We start from the raw sequence: 24,015 nt of genomic DNA, 5'->3' as shown, positions 1-24,015 counted from the left end.
CAGGTGGTGGTAGACCCAGTTAAGCGCACATATTACCGAACACAAAGACCCAGGCTTGAGCCCCCACTCACCATCTGCAGGAGGGACACTTCACTTCAATGGTGAAGCAGGCTTTCAGGTGTCTATTTTTATCTCTCCCTCTCAGTCTCCCCTTCTTCTCTCAATTTCTTTCTGTCCTAGCCAATAAATAGAAAGGAAAAAAAAATGGCTCTTGGGATCAGGGGACTCAGAGTGCTGACACAGAGCCCTAGTGATAACCCCGGTGCCAAAAAAAGTATATGTGAATATATATAAATCTATCTCCCCCCCATTTTGTGACGGTGGTGGGGGTAGATCTCATTGACTGTTGGAAGGCTAATACTAGTGTTCCATCATCCGTGTCTTTTGCACAGTCCCATTCTTTAATCATGAATACCGGAAGCCCAACGTTACTCTGTCTGCAGTCTGTGCAGCCTCTTTAACCAGAGATATCACTCGTGGTAGTCTGTGCCTTATTGATTCCATCCATTCAGTTATTACCACTTTTGCTCCACCCTTCCAGGAAGCCTTCTGTGTTTGCTCACACCCATTATTTCTTTCTTCTAGCTGAACTTAATTCTCACAGGAACAATAAAGGCTAGTTTCAGGTGACATATATGTATTACCTATTTCATATTTATTCTTTAAAAACCCTTTAAGGCAAGTACTGTGGCTATATTTATATTTCACAGAGGACGAAAGAGGCCTAGAGATGTGAAAGCCTTGCCCTGTTACTGAGTTGTCCAGTGGCAGAGTTGTTTCCAAGCTTAAACAGTTGGACTTTGGAGTCTAGAAATTTATATGTCAGTCTCCTGCCTTTCACATTGTTGTTTGAGTTCTCTACTTGGTCACACCATCATAATGACCTGGCAGTGTCTCTAACTTGCATCAAGGTTGCAAGCCTTCTCAAGAATGACCTGCTTTTTCCTATCCTAGTGATCTAGACTCACAGCAGGTGCTTGGTGAATGCTCCTGATCTCTGTTTCATTCATGTGCATGAGAAAACCTGCCGGCTGTTTTTTCAAGGAAAGAAAAGAGGATAAGTGATTTTCTGTCATTACAGGAAACAAACTGATGACAAAGGACTACCAGCAAGGCATTCTTTATCTTTGTGCAAAAGAAAGGAGATATAGTCATCTGAAGAAGCATACTCAGAAGAGATGATCCACATTGATTTGTTGAAAATGCATTTATACTGATAGACTTCAAATTCTAAAAATAGACAAAGAGATACTCCTTGACCTTGAGGAATCACAGTAGAGGCTCCTTTCATGATGACACTGGGAAGCTGTTGAAGTTGGGAGGTGATGTTGTGAGGGTGACAGAAAAGACAATGTCTTCTTGACCTTGTTAGAAAATCCTCAAGGTCAGTGGCAGATGGACTGTGCAGACCCAGGCTAGACTCAGGCAACAGAGTTACGTTATGAGAGTGGGGGTTCTGGACTAAGATTGCCTCCACACCAGCATATGGTTCTGGCATATTCTAGCTGTGAGAAGCTGAGCAAGTTCCTGAGCTTTTCTAAGCCTCAGTTTTTCTGTCCTGTCCACACAGGGTGTCCTGGGGGATTAAAAGGATGCTGTTGGCATGTGGATGGATGGAGGACTGATGGGCAGATTGCCCACATGTGGTCTCACAGTAAGCCAAGTGGTCAGCCACACTAAAGGACTCTGGAGTGGAGGAGGGGCTACCTTGTGGAAAATGTCAGTCTTATGTGGGGAGGGGACAACTAGGAGTCTTAGAAGTTAGTCCTTACACATAGACAGTAGGTAGAGTGCACTGCTGGTCAAGGGGATGTGGGCCCCAACACCTCATCTTCCTTTCTTCCTTTCTTTCTTTGTTTAAAGTCAAAAGTGAATCTATAATTTATATTTTATTTAAGAGCCATGCTGTTTTACTACTTCACAGGCAGAAGACAGGGATAAAGAAGGTTTAATGCTCCCTGGAGGCTGATTTGCTGGCAAGCTGCTGGCCACTGTGGATGACTGTGTTCTTCAGAGCTCTGCACTAGAGGGCTGAAGACTGTGTCAGGAACATGTGTAGGCCTTCATGAGACTGACCGTGCAGGTGGGGCTGGCTCCTCAGTAGGAGCGGATGGCTGGGGGCACGGTGGCACAGTCAGCCTCATCTAAAGGTTTGTCAATGACGGGTCTATATTCCAGTGAGACATGCCAGGGACGCTAAGGCTTCTTCTTCCGGGAGGTCCTTGCCTGTCGGGATGTCCACGAAGGATAGTGCGTGCTTCCTCCAGTGCTCCACAAACAGCTTCTTCTGCTGCCCCTGGATGGGCTCGTCAACACACACCTTGTGGTGTTTGTGGGCACGCGCGCCCTGAGACTCCTTGTGGGCCTCTGTCCCATAGATAGTCTGCAGGGCACAGAGCACCAGGTTTTGCAGCTCCAGCGTCTCCAAGAGGTCTGTGTTCCACACTGTCCCCCTGTCAAAAGTCTTCAGGTGCTTCAGGTCCCCATAGAGCTGGCTGATCTTCTCACAGCCTTCCTGTAGCACACTTCCCACACGGAACATGGCAGCATGGTTCTGCATCGACTTCTGCATGCTGAGCTGCAGCTCCAATGTCCTTATATTCCCATCAGCAAACCTCAGTTTGTCAAGATTCATGATAGATTCCTCCCCAGCATTTGGTTTGATTGAGGGCACTTTATCTCCATGTCTGTGGGACTCTGCTATGCTCAGGGCACATGCTTGGCCCCAAACCACCAGGTCCAAGAGTGAGTTTGCCCCCAGATGGTTGGCACCATGCACAGAAACACAGGCAGCCTCCCCGAGGACATACAGCTTAGGCACAACTTGGTCCTGGCCGTTCACATGCTTCAGAACCTGATTCTGTGCTCAGAGAAACTAAGATGGAACTTTCGGAAAGCAAACTGGCGTCTGTTCAGTGATCTTACCAACAAATCTATTCCTGCAATTCCAATTAACTCTATCCCCTCTGAAGATTCTTACAGGCGCTTCCGCCAAGCCATCTTCAAAGCAGCTTCCCAAGCCATTCCTCATGGGAGACATGCTAACTATACGCCTTGTCTTGATGATGAATGCGAGCAACTACTAAAGCAGTATGATGAGTCGGGCGACCCAGATGTGGCTGACCATCTCATTGCCTCCCTGGATGCAGCACGCCAAGCCCACTGGCAACAACTCACGGAAAGTCTGAACTTCACCCACTCAAGTAGGAAGGCCTGGAAGCTTCTTCATTGTCTGGGTGCCGGCAGCCAACCCCCTCCCGTCTCCCATCCTCCCGTATCTCCAAACTCAGTGGCCAGTCACCTAACTCAAGTTGGACGTGCTAAGATTGACCCAGTCTGGAAAAGAGAAATTTCCCATGAGTGTTCATCCCACTTCCAGTTATCTTGTCCATCTCCAAAACTCTCTCCCTTTACACTGTCTGAACTGGAAGACGCTTTGAAGAGGGTTAAACCGGGAATAGCTGCTGGCTATGATAACATCACCCCAGAACTCATTCTTAACCTGGGTCCCGCGGCAAAGAAGTGGCTCGCTTCGTTCCTGTCCCACATCTTGGAATCTGAGTCTATGCCCAAAGTTTGGCATCGTGCGAAGATTATAGCGGTTTTGAAATCAAAGAAAGACCCAACACTGGCCGCCAGCTATAGACCAATTTCTCTCCTCTCCGTGTGTTACAAACTCCTTGAGAGGCTGCTTCTGTCACGTATTTCTCATCTTACAGAGAAATTCCAATCACCCGCCCAAGCTGGTTTCCGCCCGGGGAAGATCTACCTGCGAACAAGCCCTGGCCCTCTCAACTTACATTGAAAATGGATTCCAGAAGAATTTAAAGACAGGTGCTGTCTTTGTTGATCTCACAGCAGCCTATGACACGGTCTGGCACCGTGGTCTCCTAGTCAAGATCTCAAGATGCCTGCCTCCATGGGTGGCCAACACTATATCGTTTCTTCTCCAAAACAGAAGATGCCGGGTGCATCTGGGTGACAAGTCTAGCAGATGGAGACTTGTCTCAAGTGGCCTCCCCCAGGGCTCTGTTCTGGCTCCTACGCTATTTAATATTTACATCAATGACCTCCCAGAAACTTCTTCAAGGAAGTTCATCTACGCCGATGATATCTGCTGTGCAACTCAGGCATCCAAGTTCGACATCCTCGAGGAAACACGAAAGACATGTCTCTGATATCTGATTACTGTAAAAAATGGCGACTAATCCCTAGCACTGCAAAAACGGTATCATCTGTTTTCCATCTACACCATGCCTAGGCCTTGCGTGAGCTTAATGTGCAGCTTGGCGATACGAGAATCCGGCATGAAGCCCAGCCAGTCTATCTTGGCATTACTCTCGATCGCACTCTGTCATTTCATGAACATCTCATAAAAACTGCAGCAAAGGTGGGCGCGAGGAATCACATCATTGCAAGACTGGCCAGCTCCTCATGGGGTGCGAGCGCTTCCACACTACAATCATCCTCTCTGGCATTCTGCTATTCCACTGCAGAATACTGTGCCCCAGTATGGTTCCGTAGCCCCCATGTCCACTTGGTTGATTCCAAATTATATTCCTCCATGAGGATAATTTCTGGAACCATCTGTTCCACCCCAGTTCCATGGCTGCCAGTTCTTAGCAACATCGCCCCGCCAGATATTCGTCGGGATGCGGCATGCGGCATCATCTAAGTTCATTTCCCACATCTACGCTCGACCGGACCTGCCAATATATGCGGATATCTTCGCCCACCCTGTCCAACGCTTGACATCTCGTCACCCCATCTGGTCCCCTACGCCTACACTGAACTTCTCTGTTCCAGACTCTTGGAAACAGAGTTGGCAGTCAGCTGAGGTAAAGAACAAACACCTCATCACAGACCCCTCCCTGCAAGCGTCAACCCGGCTTGACCTAGCACGTTATGATTGGGCCCTCCTCAATCGCTATCGAATAGGCCATGGCCAGTGCACCGCTATGTTCCATCGCTGGGGAGCCAGAGATGACCCGAACTGCCCCTGCGGCTACAGACAGACTATGACCCACATAGTCAATGACTGCCCCCTCTCCAGATTCAAAGGAGGTCTTGAAACTTTACATCAGGCTCAAACTGACGCTGTTGACTGGCTATGGAAGAAGGGCAAACGCTAGTAGTAGTAGTAGAACCTGGCCCTTGTAGTTGGTGGGAATGCCACCATGTTATAATGCATGGTGGGCAGGATGGGGATGGGCTTCTTGGTGACATTCTTGCCAGCGAAGATCATGGCTGTCTCTGAGATGCCAGGCAGGCGCATCGCCAGCTCCTTGGGGGGCAGGTGGTGCAGCTGCAGGTATATGTGGTCCCTCTCAGGGCCAAGGCCTCTTCCTTCCTAGATCTCCAGGGTCATGGAACAAGACACGATGTCTCTGGATGCCAAGTCCTTGGTCACAGGGGCATATCTCTCCATGAAGCGCTCACCCTGGCTATTGATAAGAATGCCTCCCTCCCCACAGCATCCTTCTGTGATGAGACAACCAGCTCCATATATGCCTGTGGGGTAGAGCTGTACAAACTCCAGGTCCTGGCAGGGAAGGCCAGCCCTGGTCACCATGGCGGTACCATCTCCCATGCTGAAGTGCATGCTTCAGATGTGCAGCTGAAGTATGTGCGCCCATAGCCTCCAGTTGCTATGAAGGTGTTCTTGGCTCTAATGTGATGGGTAGAGCCTTCCTCAATGCAAAGTGTGATCACACCATGGCACTCTCCACTCTCCATCAGCAGATCTAAGACTAAGTACTAAGTACAGATCTAAGATCTAAGTACTCCATGAAGTAGCTGGTGCCATACCACAGAGACTGTCCATATAAGGTGTGCAGCAAGGAGTGGCCACTGCCGTTAGCCACACAACAGCAATGGTGGGCCTGTCCACCCTTCCCAAACTTGAGGCTTTGCTTTGTCTGCCAAAGGCATGCTGGTAGATCTTCCCATCTTCATTTCTGCTAAACAACAAGCCATAATTCTCCAGCTTCACCACTGAGACAGGGGCCTGCTCTGTCATGTAGTGGATGGCATCCTGGTGTCCTAGGCAGTCTGAATCCTTCACTGTGTCATAGAAATGCCACCTCCAGTTGTCCTCCTCCATGTTCCCTAGAACAGCATTGATCCCACCCTGAGCTGCAACAGTGTGGGATCTGGTGGGGGAAAAGCTTTGTGACACATGCTGTGTTAAAACCCTCCTCAGAAAGACCAAATGCAGTTCGCAAGCCTGCGCCTCTTGCACCTACAACCACAGCATCAAATTCATGGTCCACCATTGGGTACTGTGCGGAATTGTATCTGAAACTTTGGCAGACAATCTTTTGTTTCCATCAACAGTGAAGTGAAAACTGCGGGACCCTGCTTGTGATGTTACTGGCCACTGTGCCTGGCAGAGTACCCGTTGCCGTGACTGCAGCAGCCGTACCGCCGCCCGGACCCCTCCTCATCTTCATTCTAAAATACTGAAGTCTAGGGGGGCTGGGTGCTGGTGCTCCCAGCAGAGTGCACACATTACCATATGTGAAGATATGGGTTCAAGCCCTGGTTGCCATCTGCAGGGGGAAGCCTCATGAGATGTAGAGCACTGATGTAGGTTCTTCTTTATATCACTTTCATGCTCTAGAAAAAAGAAAGAAAGAAAGGAAGGAAGGAAAGGATAGAAAGATAGAAACCTTGTGTCTTCAGATAAACTAGCAAGACCTGGCAGTGTTTGCTGTTCTTGTAGGATCGTGGTCTGTGATGGGGGTAGTGATTGACTCACTGGTCTACCTGGAGTGTATGTGCCTTCATTTCTTTCTCCTTCTCCTTCTCCCTCTCCCTCTCCCCTTCTCCTCCTTCTCCTCCTCCTCCTTCTCCTCCTCCTTCTTCTCCTCCTCCTCCTCCTCCTCCTTCTCCTCCTCCTCCTTCTTCTACTTCTTCTACTTCTACTGCTTCTCCTTCTCCTCCTTCTCCTTCTCCTTCTCCTTCTCCTTCTCCTTCTCCTTCTTCTTCTTCTTCTTCTTCTTCTTCTTCTTCTTCTTCTTCTTCTTCTCCTTCTCCTTCTCCTCCTCCTCCTCCTCCTTCTCCTTCTCCTCTTCCTCCTCCTCCTTCTCCTTCTCCTCCTTCTCCTTCCTCCCCCTCTTCCTCCTCCTCCTCCTCCTTCTTCTTCTTTTTTAAAAGAATGTTTGACTTTCAAGGTTTTGAACTTTTTTAAATTAAAAAAATCTTTATTTATTGGATAGAGACAATCAGAAATCAAGAAGAATGGAATATAGAGAGGGAGAAAGACAAAGACACACCTGCAGTACTGCTTCACCACTCACGAAGGTGAAGCAGAGGGAGCCTGGGGGCTTGAACCCGGGTCCTTGTGCATTGTAATGTGTGTGTAATACCAGGAGTACCATCACCGGGCCCCTCACGTGTCTCCATTTCCACAGCCCTGGAGGGATCAGGCAAGCAAATGAGAAAGTATGTCATCCTTCTGCACACTTCTTCCTGCTCTTTGCCAGAATGAAAGCAGTCAGAGTCATGGCCTCGCAGAGACCAGAGAGTTGAGATCCTGTGGGTTGTACAGTGTGAAAGAACTCACTATAAAAAGCATATTGCCACAGAGACAGGAAAAAAAAAAAAAGCATGTCATCATGCAGTCCCCTGGGAAGCATGGGACCTTGGCAACTTATCAGTAGGCTTCCCAGGGGGTGTGACTAGCATCCTTCTTTGTGTTACAGGTCAAACAATTCCAGTTGAAGAGATTTGCTGCAATTTGGTTCTGTCCCTGAGGGTGAAGTGTATGGGTGTTAGAATTTGACAGATGGAGTCCCTATGACTAGGGTGCAGCCACAATTGGCTAGAATTAAGTTTCAGAGCTGTAGAGGGAGGGGTGAGAGCCCCTGGAATTGGGAGAGATGCATAACTAAGAGAAGCTGTGTCTCACAAACTAAAGAATCAAACAGGGCAGGGGCCTGTCGGTTGTGCACCCAATTAAGTGCACATAGTGCAAGGACCTAGGTTCAAGCCCCTGGCTCCCCACCTGCAGGGGGGACGCTTCACAAGAAGAGAAAGGGGTTTGCAAATATCTATCATTCTCTCTCACTTTTTTTTTTTTTATCTCCCCCCCTTCTTTCCCAGTTTCTCTCTGTCTTATCCAGTAAAAATGGAAAAAAAAATGATTGCAAGAGCAGGGTATTTGTAGTGCCAGCACCTAACCCCACTGGAGGCAACAACAACAAAAAAAAATCAAACAGGGCCTAGAGTCATCCTCTCTCCTTTCCTTCCTTTCTTCCATTCAACCAACCACTCATTCACCAGTCCATGAACCTATCCATCTATCATCCATTCCTCATTACTAATTAAAAAAACCTTTTGGGACCATTAGCATATGTACATGGAAAATTAAAATAGAACACATGAATTAAAGGCTACTTGAAGAGCTTAACAACGTGATGTCCTCTCTAAAGAGAAATAGCTACTAGTTTTTTAGTTCCTTTCAGGAGTGTTTGGTGTACACCAGGCATATCCTGGGACTAGTGAAATGGCTCACTTGGATAGTGTGCTGTTGTGCCATGCAAGTGACCCAGGTTCAAGGCCCCCACTCTATTGAATGAAACTTTGGTGCTGTGATCTCTTTTATTTCCTATCTCTGCCTTCTCTTAAAATTTTTTTATTTGTGATTTAAAAAATTATAAGACAGTAGGGTATAATTCTACCATTCCCACCAGCAGAGTTTTGTATCCCCATCTTCTTTTAGTGGAAACTGCAATAGTTCTTCCAAGGTCACAGATGTGGGTTGATGATGTATCTAACTATATCTATATCTAACTTGCTTTTTGTCCACTGTTTCCCCACTTCTGTGGCCATGCCTTCACTTTCTTTCCAAGTTACACCTATATCTATTACTATTTCTGAGTGTCCTGCTCTTGTATTCTTCCCTCTGAGTTAAGCAAAACAGTGTCTCACTTCCTCTGGTGTTTTCCAGATTCTCATCCCTTTCAGTGGTAGTATAAAAACAAAAATTCCTGGTGATAAACATTTCAATTCTTGGTGGAATTGGGGTTCAGAGCCCTCTGGTCATCTTCCCTAACATTTTCCCCTTCTGAAAGTATGAACTAAAATTCTTTTGGGGTGCAGAAGGAAGGAGGCTTGGCTTCAGTAATTGCTTCTCCACTAGACTTGAACATTGGCTATTCAATATATTCCCCAAACTTGTCTCTCTGTTTCCTTAGTAGGGTCCTCTCTGCCTTTTCTGTCTCTATCTTAAAAAGCAAAAAAGATGACTGTATGTGCATGAACAAATGGTCGTAAATTCTACTCTGTGCCTTGGACTTTTAGCATGCCTTAAATATACATATGGTGGTATCAGGTTGTGGGGCATCTGGTTGAGCACATATTATTATGTACAAGGACCAGGGTTCAAGTCGCCTTCCCCATCTGTAGGGGGAAGCTTCACAAGTAGTGAGGCAGTGCTGCAAGTGTCTCTCTTTCTCCCTCTCTATCTCCCTATTCCATCTCAATCTCTCTCTGCTTCTATCCAATAAAATAAAAATAAATAAATCCAATAAAAATAAATAAATGATCCTGATCCATCTGGTCTTATATTGTAGTAACTTATTAGTATTAAAAGCAACAACAATAAGAAAAATTAAAAAAAAGAGAGGAAGGAAGAGAGAGAAAGAAAGAAAGAATGAGTGAAAGAAAGAAAGAGAGGAATAGCCAAATCATTTCTAAGATTTGTGAGGATGGGGCCAGCTGGTGGCACACCTGGTTGAGCATACATGTTACAATGCACAAGGACCTGGGTTCAAGCCTCTGGTCCCCACCTGCAAGGGAAAAACTTCACAAGTGGTAAAGCAGTGCTGCATATGTCTCTCAGTCTCTATCCTTTCTTTATCTCCCCTTCCTCTCAATTTCTGGCTGTTTCTATCAAATAAAAAAAAATAATAAAAAAGATTTTGTGAGAACTATGAAGGTTATGAAGGCGGTGATGCAGAATTTATAATCTTATAAATTCTGTAAACTGTATATCTGTAAACTTATAATCTTATAAACCATTATTAAATCACTAACAAATATTGTGTGTGTGGGGGGAAAACATCAGTAGGTTCTCACTTTCACTTTCTGTCTGAGTAGGGACAGCAAGAGTTTCATTCATTTATATAACTTGGTTATAAATGGTTTTCTTCCCTGCTTTCCCAATCTAAATAAATTAACAGGGCATTCTCCACCGGTGTTGCCCAGTGACTGGTTTCTCATAACAGAGTCATTAACAATTTACCTGCTGTTATTCTAACAATATTCACACCTAGTGGTGAAAGAGGACTCTTTTATCATTTGTGTACTTCAACTCATCATTTCCCCCTTTCTTTTATTTGGAGATATATCAAATATATATCAAAGGTAAAAAAATAGTTTAGTAACCATCCTTATACTTTTGTTGTTGTTGTTGTTGTTTTGTTTGTTTTTCTTCCAGGTCTATCGCTGGGGCTTAAGGTGCCTGCACTGTGAATCCACTGCTCCTGTGGCCATTTTTTTTTTTTTTTTTAATTTTTTCTGGATAGGACAAGGAGAAATTGAGAGGGATGGGGAAGATAGAGGGAGAGAAAGATAGACACCTGCAGACTGGCTTCACTGCTTGTGAGGCAACCCCCTGAAGGTGGGAGCTGGGGGTTCGAACCAGGATCCTTCTGCAGTCCGTATGCTCCATACTGTGTACACTTAACCCTGTGTGCCACTACCTCCCCCCATCCTTATACTCTTTACTTAAAGCTACCAATAGCTGGCAGTTGATATTTTATAATCTTTTTCATTTATTCCCAAACAGTGAAAGTAGATTGCAGACATTGATCCTTCTCTTATCTTCTTAATCATTTTTTCTTCTCTTTCTCTCTTCCTCGTTCACATATTTATTTATTTATTTTTGATAGAGACAGAAAGAAATTTAGAGGGAAGGGAGAAATAGAGATAGGTAGATAGATAGATAGATAGGTCTGCAGCACTGCTTCACTGCTCATGAAGCTTCCCCCTGCAGGTGGGAACCAGAGACTTGAACCCAGGTCCTTGAGCACTGTAACATGGGTGATACTGGGTGTATCACTGTTCAGCCCCAATCCTGCACTTTCAAATACTTCAGCCAGCATCTTCTAGCAAAGATGTTTCACCACAATATCATTATCATGGTAAAAAAAAAATCTAATGATTAATATAATTTCTTTTTTGTTATAACTGAGCCTTCACCACTCCTACAGTACTGAAACTTACTTCAGTGCTGTGGAGGCCAGACTGGAGCCTGAGTCATGTGCATGGTGCACTAAGTAAGCTAATTTCAGTACCTTTTTTTTTTTTAGTTACGAAATTCTTTTTTTTTTTTTTAAGTTGGGGGGATTAATGGCTTAGAGTAAACACAATTGTTGGTACATGGGTAAAATTTCTCAATTTTCTGCAAAATGCTGTCACCCCCAGCCCGGGTCCTCCACCACGTTGCACCAGACCTGATAAACACCTTCTGCCCTCTGCCCAAGTGCTCCTCCCCCCACAAGAGTCCTTTACTTTGGTGCAATACACCAAACCTAGTCCAAGTTCTGCTTTTTGTTCTTATTTCTGGTCCTAATCCCCCCCAAGTACTACAAGAGGGTAACATGTCCCCGAAACAGAACACACGTTGTGTGGAAACAAAGTACTAACAGCATATTTAAGAAAATGTAAGATGAAATGTAACACACATTGGCTGGGAGCAAGGACAGCCCTCTCTGAGTTTCTCACATGTTGTGTCTGGAGTGGCCGGCCTGTGGCTTCTGTAGTGGCCCCTGCACCGAGAAGAGGCCTGGCCCAGGAGACCTGTTAAGGAGGACATGAGCTTCTCCCTTTTGGTCTGGTTTGAGCAGGCAGTGGCGGGGGCTGCTTGTCCACCTGCCCAGCCGTCCAGGTCCTCACAGGCAGGGCTGGTATGGCCTAGCTAGCTCTGGACTTCAGCCCCAGCACATATGTGGCCTTGGCCATAGGCTATGCTGGTTCTAATTAATATTTTATCTAACTTCAAGACCACATTCAAATTTTCTAGAATGTCTTACTATTGCTCTCTCTCTCTCTTTTTTTTTCCTTCCTTGATTCTAAGAGAGGACCACAAGTTGCATTTAGTTGTCATGTCTTTTAGGATCCTTTAATCTAGGATGTCCCTCTACATCTGCCTTCTCTAGCCTTTGTTTATTTATTTACTTATTTTTAGTAATGGTTTACAAGGTTGTAAGATTACAGGATACTGTTCCACACTGCACTCACCAACAGAAATCTGTGCTCTTACCTAACAACTGTAGTTCTTACTAAGTCTTACTCCTTGGCTTTTGTTCTTTCTGTTTTTTATGGGGGCATTTTTTTTTTCAAAAGATTAGTCACTTACTTTCTAGCATATCGAATCCAACAACTTGAATTTGTCTGATTATTTCAGGACTAGGTTTAGGCTAAACCTAAAGGCACTTCTTTTCTATGTCACAAGTGAAATCATGGGACTTTTCCTAGTGGCCTTCCCCAGTGTTTCTGTATCTATTAATGATCCTTGCTTGCCTCTGTTAAATTTCTAATTACAATTTATTTCTGTCATTCACTCCACATTTATTCACACTTACTCTTGTGTAAGGACTCATTTCGTTCCCCCTTCCTTGCCATTCACTTTAACATTTCTTATTTTTACTTATTGTTAAGATTATTATTGTTGTTACTAGAGTAGTTTTGTGAGAGAGACAGAGAAAGAAAGATAGAAATAGAGAAGAGTGGGTTCCATCATATGCAGTGCTGGGAATCAGCCTGGGATTTCCCACATGCAAGTCCTGTGCTCTACCTGTGCAACAAATTTTTAATTTAAATTTTAGTATTTGTTATTATTATTGATCTAAATACAGAAGTTTTTGTTTTTTCATTTGATAATGTGAAATGCAACTGCTGACTTGACAGACATTCACATGTAACTTTTTCTCTCACACTTGCAATTCAGCAGATTGATAGAGCTGGAGAAACTGCTATAATCATTATTTGCAGCATGCTATATTAGTATTTCAAAAGTTGATTCCAACCCGTTTCATCTTTTGTGCTCTGAATCATCATTATTATGTTCCTTGAAAAGAAAAAAAAAGGTGAACACTTCACAAGTTTATGTATAAGCTTTTCACAGGGGCTATGCTAATCTTCTCTAAATGGTTCCCAATTTTAGTATACATGCTACTGAAGCCAGCACTTTTTTTTTCTTTTTCTTTTCTTTATTGGGGAATTAATGTTTTACATTCAACATTAAATACAATAGTTTGTACATGCATAACCTTTCCCAGTTTTCCATATAATAATACAACCCCCACTAGGTCCTCTGTCATCCTTTATGGACCTGTATTCTCTTCCCCACCAACCCCAGAGTCTTTTATTTTAGTGCAATACACCAATTCCAGTTCAGGTTCTACTTGTGTTCTCTTCTGATCTTGTTTTTCAACTTCTACCTGAGAGTGAGATCATCCCATATTCATCCTTCTGTTTCTGACTTATTTCACTTAACATGAAGTTTTCAAGGTCCATCCAAGATGGACTGAAAACAGTAAAGTCACCATTTTTAATAGCTGAATAGTATTCCGTTGTGTATATATATATACCACAACTTGCTCAGCCACTCATCTGTTGTTGGACACCTGGTTGCTTCCAGGTTTTGGCTATTACAAATTGTGCTGCTAAGAATATATGTGTACACAGATCTTTTTGGATGGGTGTATTGAGTTCCTTAGGATATATCCCCAGGAGAGGAATTGTAGGATCATAGGGTAAGTCCATTTCTAGCCTTCTGAGAGTTCTCCAGACTGTTCTGCACAGAGGTTGGACCAATTGACATTCCCACCAGCAGTACAGGAGGGTTCCTTTGACCCCACGCCCTCTCCAGCATTTGCTGCTATTGCCTTTTCTGATGTATGGCATTCTCACAGGAGTGAAGTGGTATCTCCATGTTGTCTTTATTTGCATTTCTCTGACAATCAAAGACTTGGAGCAATTTTTCATGTGTTTCTCAGCCTTTTGGATCTCTTCTGTGGTAATTATTTTGTCCATGTCTTCTCCCCATTTTTGGATAGGGTTATTTGTTTTCTTGTTGTTGAGTTTGGCAAACTCTTTATATATTTTGGTTATTAAACTCTTGTCTGATATATGGCATGTAAAGATCTTTTCCCATTCTGTGAGGGGTCTCTTGTTTTGGGTAGTGGTTTCTTTTGCTGTGAAGAAGCTTTTTAATTTGATGTAGTCCCATAGGTTTATGCTCACCATAGTCTTCTTTGTAATTGGATTCATGTCATTGAAGATGTTGTTAAAATTTATGTGGAAAAGAGTTCTGCCAATATTTTCCTCTAAGTATCTGATAGTTTCTGGTCTAACATCCAAGTCCTTGATCCACATGGAATTTATGTTGTGTTTAGTGAAATATAGTGGTTCAGTTTCATTCTTCTGCATGTTTCAACCCATTGTTTCCAACACCATTTATTGAAGAGACTCTGCTTTCCCCATTTAATAGCCTGAGCACCTTTGTCAAAGATTAGATGTCCATAGGTGTGGGGGCTTACTTCTGCGCTCTCAATTCTATTCCACTGGTCAGTGTATCTATTCTTGTTCCAGTACCAAGCAGTTTTGATGACAATGGCCCTATAATATTATTTGACATCTGGGAGTGTGATACCTCCAGTTCTGTTCTTTCTTCTCGAGATTGTTTTGGCAATTCTAGGTCTTTTCTGGTTCCAGATAAACATTTGTAGCATTTGCTCTATTATTCTAAAAAATGTGGTGGGAATCTTGATGGAGATAGCATTAAATTTATAGATGGCTCTGGGTAGTATATTCATTTTGATGATGTTAATTCTTCCAACCCATGAACATGGAATATCTTCCCACTGCTTTGTGTCTTTTTCAATTTCTTTGAGTAGTGACTCATAATTTTCAGTATACAAGTCTTTCACTTCTTTGGTTAGGTTTATTCCTAGATATTTTATTGCTTTTGTTGCTATAGTCAAAGGAATTAATGTCTCAATTTCAGCTTCTTCTTACTTAGTGTTTGCATAGTGGAATGCCACTGACTTTTGAATGTTGATTTTTTAGGCTGGCACCTTACTGTATTGCCTGATGATTTCCAAAAGCTTCTTGCTGGATTCCTTAGGTTTTTCTATGTATACTATCATGTCATCTGCAAATAGGAAGAGTTTGACTTCTTCTCTTCCAATCTGTATTCCTTTAATTCCTTGCTTCTGCCTGATTGCTATGGCAAGAACTTCAAACACTATGTCGAATAATAGTGGTGATAGTGGGCAGCCCTGTCTAGTATCTGAGCTGAGGGGAAATGCTTCCAGATTTTCACCATTGAGTATGATGTTGGCTGTAGGTTTGCTATATATAGACTCCACTATCTTCAGGAATTTTCCATCTATTCCCATTTTTTGTAGTGTTTTGGTCATAAAGGGATGTTGTATTTTGTCAAAGGCTTTCTCTGCATCTATTGATACTACCATGTGGTTTTTGGTCTTGCTTTTATTGATATGGTGGATCATGAGGATTGATTTATGTATATTAAACCAACTTTACATCCCTGGGATAAACCCCACTTGGTCATGATGAACAATCTTTTTTTTTTTTTTTTTTGATGACAATCTTTTTAATACATTGCTGTATCTGGCTGGCTAGAATTTTGTCCAATATTTTAGCATCTATGTTCAATAGAGATATTGGTCTGTAGTTTTCTTTTTTGGTATTGTCCCTGTCTTCTTTTGGTATCAAAGTGATGTTGGCTTCATAAAAGCTGGAAGGGAGTATTCCAGTGTCTTCAATCTTCTGGAAGACTGTAAAAGTAGAGGTATTAGTTCTTTGAAAGTTTTGTAGAATTCATTTGTAAAACCATCTGGTCCAGGACTTTTATATTTGGGAAGATTTTTGATAACTGTTTCAATTTCATTAGCTGTGATGGGCCTGTTCATGTTATCTAGTTCCTCTTTACTTAATTTTGGAAGTTCATAGCTATCTAGGAAATCGCCCATTTCTTCCAGGTTCTCTAGATTGGTGGCATATAGTTGTTCATAGAAGACTCTCATGATATGTTAAATTTCTGCAGTGTTCATTGTGATATCTCCTCTTTCATTTATGATCTTATTTATTTGGGTCTTCTCCCTTTTTTGTTTTGTGAGTCTGGCTAGAGTTTTGTCAATTTTGTTCATGCTTTCGAAGAACCAACATTTACTTTCATTGATCTTTTCTATGGTTTTCTTATTTCAATGTTATTTATTTCTGCTCTAACTTTAGTGATCTGTCCTTTTGGTTGCTTTAGGGTTCCTTTGTTCTTCTTCTTCTAGGTCTTTAAGATGTGCAATCAGGCTGTTTATTTGTGCTTTTTCTTGTTTCCTAATGTGTGCTTGTATGACTATGAACTTCCCTCTCTGTACTGCCTTAGCTGTATCCCAAATATTTTGATAGCTTGTGTCTTCATTTTCATTGAACTCTCAAAACATTTTGATTTCTTCCTTGATTTCCTCTTTGACCCATTAGTTGTTAAGTAGTGTACTATTGAGCTTCCACATTTTGGTACTATTACTAATCTTTTGTTGATTGTTAAGTGTTAGTTTAATTCCACTGTGGTCTGAGAAGATGCTTGGGATGATTTCAGTGCTCTTGAATTTGCTGATGCTCTCTCTGTGGCCTAACATATGGTCTGTCCTTGAGAATGACCCATGTGGATTTGAGTAAAATGTGTATTCCAGTTTCTTGGGATGAATGACTCTGAAAATGTCCAATAGTTCTAGTTTTTCTATCTCCTCATTTAGCTCCCTTGTGTCTTTATTGATTTTCTGCCTGGATGATATGTCAAGTGAGAGAGTGGGGTGTTGAAGTCCCCTACTATTCCTGTGTTGCTGTTAATATATTACTGTAGCTCTTTTAGTAGATGTTTGATGTATTGAGATGGCTTCTCATTGGGTGCATAGATGTTAATAATTGTTAATTCCTCTTGATTGACTGATCCAATGAGCATTAAGTAGTTCCCATCCCTATATTTTTAATTTTATTTATTTTAAAATCTATCATGCCAGATATGAGAATAGTTGTTCCTGCCCTTTTTGTGGGTCATTGGCTGGTATGATAGTTTTCCATCCTTTCACTTTGAGTCTGTGTTTATCTTATTGAGTTAGGTGGGTTTCCTGTAGACAGCATATTGTTGGGTTGTGTTTTCTGATCCATCTTCCTTCTCTGTGTCTTTTAATAGGCGAATGCAGGCCATTGACATTTATTGATATCAAAGATTGAAGATATTTTAATGTCATTCTTGTAGATTTTTAGAATGCTTTGATATATGGCATATTTATGGTGGTCTGATTGTTTATAGGAGACCTTTCAGAACTTCTTTCAGGGCAGGCTTGGTGATAGTTGATTCCTTCAACTGTTGCTTGTCTGAGAAGGTTTTCGTGCCTACATCTAGTGTGATTGTCAGTCTATCAGGATACAGTAGTCTTGGTTGAAAGCCTTTCTCATTGAGCAGTCGATAGATATCTTAGCATTCTTTTTGGGCTTATAGTGTTTGTGTGGAGAAGTCTGCTGCTAATCTTATGGGTTTTCCTTTGTAGGTGACTCTTTGTTTTTCTCCTGCGGCCTTCAGGATCCTTTCTTTATCCTTTTACTTTCCATTCTAAATATGATGTGCGTTGGTGTCTTTAAGTCTGGGTTAATTCTGTTTGGGACCCTCTTGGCTTCTTGAACCTTTATGTCTTTGATGTTGTCTAGACTAGAGAAGTTCTCAGCTATTATGTCCTGAAGAATGCTTTCTTCCCCTCCCTCTCTTTCTTCCTCTGGTTAGCCAATAATGTGTATATTATTTCTTTTGAAGTCATCCCAGATGTCTCTGTTGTTGTTTTCAGCACCTCTTCATCTCTTTTTAAGATCTCTTACTTCTTTTTTAGTTGTCTCTAATTCGTCCTCTATCTTTCTAATTCTGTCTTCAGCCTCATCTATTCTATTCTCTCTCCTCTCTACTGTTTTATGGAGTTCATCTATTCTGTTACCCTGCGCTGATACTGTTTCATCTTGTTTAGCTAGTTGTGTTTGTAGCTCAGCTATTTCAGCTTTCAGCTCTCGAATAACCTTGAGATAATTAGTGCTTTCTTCCAGAGTCTCATTTGTTGTTTCTGCATTTCTGATGACAAACTCTTTACTCACTTTTGTGATTATTTCCTTAACTAGTGTTTGGATGTTGACCTCATCATTTTGTGCTTCAACCTTTGGGGGACATTTAGCTGGACTCTTGTCCTGGTTCATTTCTCCAATATTTCTTCTTGTTGGTTTAGCCATTTTATATATTATGTTATGAGTTCCCTCTCTCAGTACTTTTCAAATTATTGATCACTCTTGTCTTGATTGTCGTGTCTAAGTAAGGTAATTAAAGGGTTCACAGTTGTGAAAATTGACAGTTGTTTCAATATTATTTTAATCCCTGAGTTGGTGCTCAGTGGCTTAAAATCCTCTTTTGTTCTTTTTCTTCCCTGTAGGATATGGGAATCTGAGGGCTTTTAAACTATAAGTAGGATTCTTAGTTTAATCCCTCACTGCTGATCAAGAGATAAAACAGGATGGAGCAGAGATAATCCAGTGGTTGTGCAAAGAGACCTTCACAGCCCCACTGCTAGGACACCAAGGTATAGATCTTCTCCTGAGTTTCCTGGTTAGTTCTCTGTCCCTTGGTGTCAGCACAGGGCCTCCCTGCCACTGCTCCAGATTCTGAGGGCAGTAGCAATGGAGACTCACAGTTGGATTTGGGGAGTCTTAGGGGTGTCCTCTCCTTCCTTCAGTCATCTTTTTGTTGGTAAAACAGACTAGAGGTGGTGTCTCAAACTGGTAAACTCCTGGACTGTTACCAGCCACTTAATCTCTCCCTAGGCTCCTCTTTTTCCATGAGTCACATGTGTTTGCACTCACCACTGATTTGGTGGGTTCTTGAAGTCATTCTAGTCCTGTCTTGTCTCAGTCCCAGGAGGTTTCTTTTGGTATTCCTAGTTGACCTGGAGAGGATAGGAGAGAAATACAGCTGCTGCTGCTGCTCCGCAGCCCCACCTCCCTGTCTCTCATGAGCACTATATTTATTATTATTATTATTATTTTTACCAGAGCACTGCTCATCTTTGGTATATGGTAGTGTGGGAGATTGAAGCTGGGATCTTGGAATCTCAGATATGACAGTCTCTTTGCATAATATTATAGTGTCTCCGCCCATTCCCTTCTTCTTCTAGCATTTGCCCTTCTTCCGTAGCCAGTCAACAGCGTCAGGTTGAGCCTGATGTAAAGTTTCGAGACCTCCTTTGAATCTGGAGAGGTGGCAGTCGTTGACTATGTGGGTCATAGTCTGTCTGTAGCCGCAGGGGCAGTTCGGGTTGTCTCTGGCTCCCCAGCGATGGAACATAGCGGTGCACGGCCATGGCCTGTTCGATAGCGATTGAGGGCCCAATCATAACGTGCTAGATCAAAGCCGGCTTGATGCTTGCAGGAGTCTGTGATGAGGTGTTTGTTCATTCCCTTATCTGTAGCCTCTGCCCAGAACAACATTTATGACCACAAAATTTCTTATTTTTAGTATCAGTGAGGTCTAATGCTTTCTCTTTATCCCTCACAAGATTTTTCAGGAGGATCCTCTTTAAGCTGCTTCTTTGACTTTGGGACATACTTCCATCAACTTTGAAAACTTCCTTACTTTGTCATACAAGATACTGCCTTAAATGGAATTGACTATTTTTTTCATCTAATGAGTAGATAAGATACAGAAACCAAACTCTGGGTGCTAGGCCTGCCTCCTATTCCTCCTTGTCCTCCTCCTCGTCCTCCTCCTTAGCCTCTTCCTCCTCCTCCTTCTTTGTCTCTCAGTCTCTCTCCCTCCCCTTTACTGGAGCACTGCTCAGCTCTGACTTTTAGTAGCCTTAAAGATTGAATGCAAAACCTCAGAGCTTCAGGCATGAAAGTCTTATAGGAGTACAGTTTCAGACTGTACTATTTCAAATTTCTGTGCCCTCCCTCTGATAAATAGCAGAGTTCTTACAAAATATTAGCAACAGTACAGTTAATTAATTAATTAACTAATTTATTTATTTATTATTGGGTAGAGACAGAGAGAAATTGAGAGGGAAGGGGAAGATAGAGAGGGAGGGGGGCAGAGTGACACTTGCAGCCCTGCTTCACCACTTGTGAAGCTTTCCTCCTGAAGGTGGGGACCAGGAGCTTAAGCCTGGGTCCTTGTGCACTGTAATGTCTGCACTCAACCAGATGCGCCACCACCTGGATCCCTATTTATTTATTTATTGACATTTGCTTTTCTGAGTTTATGTGCTTCAATGATCTATATTCCACATATGAGATAACCACCCAGCAGTTGTTTTTCATATGCTTACTTCACTAAGCATAAACATTTCCAGTTTCTTCCATTTTGTCTGGAAGGGTACAATATTATTATTTTTTTGATAATCAAATAATATTCCATTGATTCTATAGCCCATAAGTTCTTTACCCATCCAACCAACAGTGGCTATTTAGACTATTTTCATTCCTCGGTTATTGTGAATAATGGAATAATAAGAGTTTTGAATTGGCCAATTCAATAAGGAAAAACTGATGTCTCATTTCTCATAAAATCTAACAAAATGTAATTTTTTTATTTATAAAAAGTAAACATTAACAAAACCATAGGATAAGTAGGGTACAACTTCGCACAATTCCTACCACCAGATCTCCATATCCCATCCTGATAGGTTTCCTATTCTTTAACCCTCTGGGAGTATGGACCCAAGATCATTGTGGGATGCAGAAGGCTGAAGGTCTGGCTTCTATAATTGTTTCCCCGCTGAACATGGGCATTGACAGGTCAATCCATACTCCCAGCCTGTCTCTCTCTTTCCCTAGTGGGGAAGGGCTCTGGGGAAGCAGAGCTCCAAGGCACATAGGTGGGGTTGTCTGTCCAGGGAGGTCTGGTTGGCATCATGCTAATATCTGGAACCTGATGGTTGACAAGAGAGTTAACATATAAAACCAAACAAATTGTTGAACAATCATGGACCTAAAGGCTGGAATAATGCAGATGAAGTGTTGGGGAGGGGGTCCTCCATTTTGTATATAGTAATAGGCATATTTTAGTTCTATTTCAAAGGGTCTATAGCTATACTAGTGTTTTTTTTTTTTTTTTTTGTCTGAGCCTGAAATCTGATATGCTGGTGAATCCTAATTATTGTCTGGGGAGATGATGTCATGGCTGGGAAAAGACCAGAAAGCTGGATCAGGGAGGAGAGTAGCTCCCTAATATGGGAAATGTATATAAATATTGTTGACTGTAAACCCCATCAGTTTGATATGATCTGGGGCCCATAATTAGCTTAGGAGCCTGTGTGACCTCTGCATCCCTGTAGATCTGAGCTCACATTCTGTGGTCATGAGCAGGAACATTCCATGCTGCCCCAATATCGACTCATCTTCCTCAGTGTAGCATATAGTAAGTTGTCCATCCTCCCTTCAGAGGATGGAACATTCTCTACCATTGTTGATCCAAGTTGAGGTCAAGGTCCTATGGGGGCCCACAAAGGGGTCTATTTTGTTGTTTCTGATAGAAATGACTGGTAACAATGGAGGGAGGGATTTATTCGAGTTCTAGGCCCATCATGTCTGTTTGGGAATCTCAGGACTCCCGGAGTAGGGCCCCAGTTGGCAGAATGGCCTGATAAAGACTAAAGAGTCATCATTAAAGTATGCCATTTCTCTTGCCTTTATTCAATAAAGCCAACACTTTTACACACACACACACACACACACACACACACACACACACACACACACACACACACACACGATATCACTACTGGTTGGAAAATTACTTGCCAACATATTATCTGGGGTTCTTTTTCTTTTACTTTGGGTTTGAAAATATAGACATAAATATTCAGTTTAATTCATGGTTTCATAGTCTTAAGGATCCCAGGTCAAGGTTGAGATTTCTCTTTCTTTTGTCTTTATTCAACTTATTGCCAACACTTGATGTTTCCCAATATTTCCTGAATTGGCATTTTCTTTCCACGGACCTGTGGCTAGCATTCTAATCTTTTCCTCTTTGTGACGAACTGAATCCTTCTACACCTGTTACCTGCATGGCTAGCACTTGTTATTCAGCTTGCTCTCCCTGCGACTCCAGTGCCTTTACTGTGGGTATCAGGCTCAGCCTGACGCTGTTGACTGGCTACGGAAGAAGGGCAAACGCTAGAAGAAAACTGTGGGTATGGGCCCAACCACAAAATCTTTTTTTCTTTTCTTTTTGCCTCCAGGGTTATTGCTAGGGTGTGGTACCTGTACTGTAAATCCACTGCTCCTGGAGGCTATCCCCACCCTTTCTTTCCTTTATATTTGATAGGACAGAGAGAAATTGATAGGGGGGAGGAGCTAAAGAGGAAGACAGAAATAGAGACACTAGCAGATCTGCTTCACCACTTGTGGAGTGTTTGTGTACAGGTGGGGAGCAGGGGCTCAAGCCCTTACCTTGTGTGTGTCCTTGTGCTTAGTACTATGTGTGCTTAACTGGGTGAGCCACCCCCTCCCCCTCCCCCAAATCTTCATTTACCCATGGAAAAGGAAAATCACAATATGCTATTTAAAAATAGAGAGATTATCTAGAAGGCCAAGAGACATGTCTAATTATTTCTTTTTAAAATAATTTATTTATCTACATGTTTATTTTTATAACAGAGAGGGGGAGAGAGAGAGAGAAAGAGAGAAAAAACAGATCACTACACAGCTCTGGTTTATGGTGGTGCTGGGGATTTAACCCGAGACTTTAGAGCCTCAGGCATTAAAGTCTTTTTGCATAATCATTTTTCGGTCTCCTCACTATTTCTAATGATTAGTATTTATATACTAACTCAGTGGAGGGTACACTTAGAATATGTTTTAAATAAATAAAAAATTTTCTAAACACAAGCATTACTTTTTCAGTTTGCATTCTTTATTATTTGTGGTTGCTCAAATAAATCCTGGTTTTCTTATTTGGCTTAAAGAAATACCCTTTTGCCTACCTATATCCTAGCTTTAAGCTTCTTCACAGGTCTCCTAGCAACTGTGTTAATGATTGCAGTAAAAAAAAATTTTTTTTTCTTGGTATTCTGGTATACTGTGCTATTTTTAAATGCCAAAATACTGCTTAAAAAAAAAAAACTAGTGCTGTTATTTTGGATTTTTTAAAAGTCTAAAAGTTGAATCATTTATATCTTGAGATATTCTAAGAGGGTTTTATGCAGCATTAAAATTTTTAATTGAACTAAAGATCAGTTACTTAGGGAACATCTTTACTATCTCTATGATCCTCAAGAGAAGCAAAAACTGACATTGACAAGCAAAGCTTGTGTTACAGAGATAATACTAAGAAGAATGCTCTCTGTAAGTAGGATATGGACATGATATCTCTGAGGCCAATAAAGACTGCTTTACAACAACTGAAGCAAATGACTTTGCAATTATTGGGGGTGTCTGGAAGTCAAGACATTTTTTTTTCTATGCTGAGCTGGTAACAACCGCCTGAAACAAAAAGTCCTGACTGCTATCACTAAAATGCTACAGTCTCTGTGAAGAAATAAGTTCTTTCACAAGGTCTCAAAGTTATTTGGATGAGTGTATCAGAGGAAAATATTTAAATCAGCTAATAAATCTAGATTCTTCTGACCAATATAGGGGCACAGACATTTAAAAAATCATTTATTTATTTATTAGCAAGAGAGAGAAAGAGAAAGCGAAAGAGAGAGAGAACCAGAGCATGCTCTGCTCACTGCACCACCTCTTGGATCATGGCAGAAACATTTTTTAAGTTGGAAATACTTTTACAACAAAATGCTTGGGACTCAATTACAACATAGTTGATACATGCTTCTATTTTTCATTATACCATTTAAGGCATCAAGCTACTTTATTTAAAATCTCATTTGTTTTTATTCCATGTTGCATTTGTTGCTTTTATAACACTTTATTAATTTTATTTGATAGTGATTT

The 24,015-nt window shown here is 42.0% G+C and overlaps 1 non-coding gene and 1 pseudogene across 1 annotated transcript; both read right to left on the bottom strand.

Annotated features, from left to right (window-relative positions):
- Positions 1 to 1,990: 1,990 nt before the first annotated feature.
- The window catches only part of LOC103122708 (succinate dehydrogenase [ubiquinone] flavoprotein subunit, mitochondrial-like), a 170,161-nt pseudogene continuing 148,136 nt past the window's right edge, over positions 1,991 to 24,015 (bottom strand).
- Positions 13,091 to 13,198, bottom strand: LOC132542772 (U6 spliceosomal RNA). Its single transcript, XR_009553746.1, has one exon. It is a non-coding gene; the product is annotated as a U6 spliceosomal RNA (small nuclear RNA).

The sequence above is a fragment of the Erinaceus europaeus genome, chromosome 1 (assembly GCF_950295315.1).
Source record: "Erinaceus europaeus chromosome 1, mEriEur2.1, whole genome shotgun sequence".
NCBI lineage: Eukaryota > Metazoa > Chordata > Mammalia > Eulipotyphla > Erinaceidae > Erinaceus > Erinaceus europaeus.
Note: the sequence above shows the minus strand (reverse complement) of the source record. Positions and strands in the feature narration are given on the sequence as shown.